Source organism: Microtus ochrogaster, linkage group LG2 (genome assembly GCF_000317375.1).
Source record: "Microtus ochrogaster isolate Prairie Vole_2 linkage group LG2, MicOch1.0, whole genome shotgun sequence".
Classification (NCBI taxonomy): domain Eukaryota; kingdom Metazoa; phylum Chordata; class Mammalia; order Rodentia; family Cricetidae; genus Microtus; species Microtus ochrogaster.
In genome coordinates, this window is record NC_022028.1 from 21007641 (window position 1) to 21010407 (window position 2767).

Genomic DNA, 2767 nt, shown 5'->3' on the forward strand with positions numbered 1-2767 from the left:
CCTCTTCTAGGCTAATTCTCACATATTAATTTAGCCCATTTCTAATCATCTGTATGTAGCACCCCAAGGTGCACTTACCGGGAAGATCCTAGCCTACGTCCATCCTGGCATGTGCCTGGGAGATAACTGCATGGCGTCTCTGTCTGAGGCATCTTACCTCACTTCCTCTTCCTCCCAGCATTCTGTTCTGTTTACTCCTCCCACCTATGTTTTAACCTATGAGGGCCAGCTAAGCAGTTTCTTTATTGCTTAACCAATGAAATCAACAGATTGATATATGACACTCCCACATCACCAGTGGTTCTCAACCTGTGGGTTGTGACTCTCATGGCTCCTTTGGGGGGGGAGGGCAAACAATACTTTCCCAGGGGTTGCATATTAGATATTTACATTGCAATTCATAACAGTAGCAAAATTACAGTTACGAATTTTGAAAATAATGCTATGGTTGGAGGAACTGTATTAGGAAGTTTGAGAGCCACTGGGATAGTCAGACAGTTCCCATCAAGGCGATGAGAGCCCCCCCCCAGAAGTGAAAGGCCACCCAAGAGGCTCTGGAAGTGACTCTTCTAGGCTCCCAGACCTAGACCATTCTCTCTCCATTGCCTTCCTGGTGGAATCCTACCTTAGATAGGCTCTCCAGACCCAGTCTCCTCAAGGGGTAGGGAGGGGAGGGGTAATCCAAAGATCAAGAAGCAACCTTCTTAAAGAGCCCACTCCCTGTTTTCCAGTTGGGCCCATGGTCTTGTGACCCTACTTCAGAAAGGTTATGGAACTCAGGAGGTGGTTTTGATGCAGGAAGTATGTCACAGTGGGCAGGCTTTGAGGTTTTAGAAGCTGCCCTACTTCTTTTTCTTTCTGTCTCTCTCTCTCTCTCTCTCCTTCTCTCTCACTCTCCTGCTGCCAGGCCTTCCCTGTCATGGTGAACTATATCCTTTATCCCGAAGTTGCTTTTGTTGGGCTAGTGTGCCACAGCAACAGAAGAGAAAACAGTAAGTGCACTTCTAAGGCTATGGCCACAATCTGGGTGATTAAATATACTGGTGTATACTGCCAGTGTTCTTATGAATCTTCTAATTAAGATTGTGGGAGACATCCTCACTCAGGATTTGGTTTGCTTTAACTTCTATAGACTCTTTAAATGTAAAGTTAAGAGTGATAGACTCTTCTCCTCCTCTTCCTCCTCTTTTCCTTCCTCCTTCTCCTCTTCATCTTCTTACCTCTTCCTCCTCCTCCTTTGTTAGGTTTGATTTGGGGTGTTGTTTATTTGTTCGTTTGTTTTGAGACAGGGTCTAAGCTGCCCCAGATAACCTAGAACTCACAGAAATCTGCCTGCCTCTGCCCTCCCAAATACTGGGATTAAAGGTGTGCGCCACCACAACTGGTTCTATTTCTTTGCTTTTCTTCTTCCTCCTCTTCTTTTTCAGTTTGTTGTTGCTGCTATTGTTGTTTTCAAGACTGGATTTCTCTGTTTAGCTCTTTATGTCCTGGAACTCACTCTGTAGACCAGGCTGTCCTTGAACTCAGAGATCTGCCTGCCTCTGCCTACCAAGTGCTGGAATTAAAGGTGTGTGCCACCACTGCATGGTTCTTTCTTTCCTTTTAATATGTATGTTCTAGTAAACTTCTTCCTGAGCACTGCCCTCTTGCATCCTATATGTTTTGATAGATTGTGTTTTTGTTTTCATCACCTCATTGTTCTTTTCTTAGTGAGCTCTTCTTTGACCCAATGTTGGTTTAAGAGTATACTGTTTAAATTCTATGTATCCCCTTACTTTCCAATTCCCCTTCTGTAATTGGCTTTTAGCTTCTGTTCCGGAATAAACAAGATACATGATACAGCTTCAAAGTCTTTTGACTTGCAGGAAGTCACCTTGTGATCTAAATGTTGCTTATCCTATAACACATGCACTTAAAAGTATGTGCATTCTATGTTATTGGTCTCAACCAATATGTCCTTGACATATATGAGGTCTGGTTGGTTTAGAACAGTATTCCTCAACTTTCCTGGTGCTCCAAACCCTTAATACGGTTCCTCATGTTCTGGTGACCCCCAACCATAAAGTTATTTTCATTGCTACTTCATAACTGTAATTTTGCTACTGTTATGAATTGTAATGTAAATATCTGATAGGCAGATAGTCTTAGGTGAACCCTGTAAAAGGATCATTTGACACCCCCAAGGTTCTCAACAGGGTGAGAACCACTGGTTTAGAGTGTTTTTGAATCCTCTGTTCACTTACTATCTCTATATGGGTGCCCCACATATTACTAACAGTGAGATAATGAAGCTTCTATTAGTGCCGTAGAAACAGCTATCAGTCTCTTCAAGTCTGTTGATATTTGCATCTTACAGTTTGGGCTTCTGTTATTCATAGCATACGTGATTTGGTTCTAGCATTTTGATCAGCACACACTTTTATAAATATGTAACAGTCTTTTTGTCTGTATAATGATTTTTAACTTGCAATCTTTTTTATCAGGCACTCACTTCCTGGTTTTCATTCTTTCATTTTCAAACTAGTTGTTCCTTTGAGTCAAGCAAGTTTACAGTAATCATCATATAGTTGTCTCATGCTTTCCCTTTTATCTTAATCCAGTTTTTTTAATGTCTCTTTCAGTTGGTAAATTCAACCCACTTTCCTATTGTTTTCTTTTAAATGTCTCTTATCGCAAATCATTTATACTCAATTCTTTCAATATAACCATATTCTGTACATGATCAACTTTTTCTCGGGTGTCATCTCATTTTCTCTTCTTTTCTTTA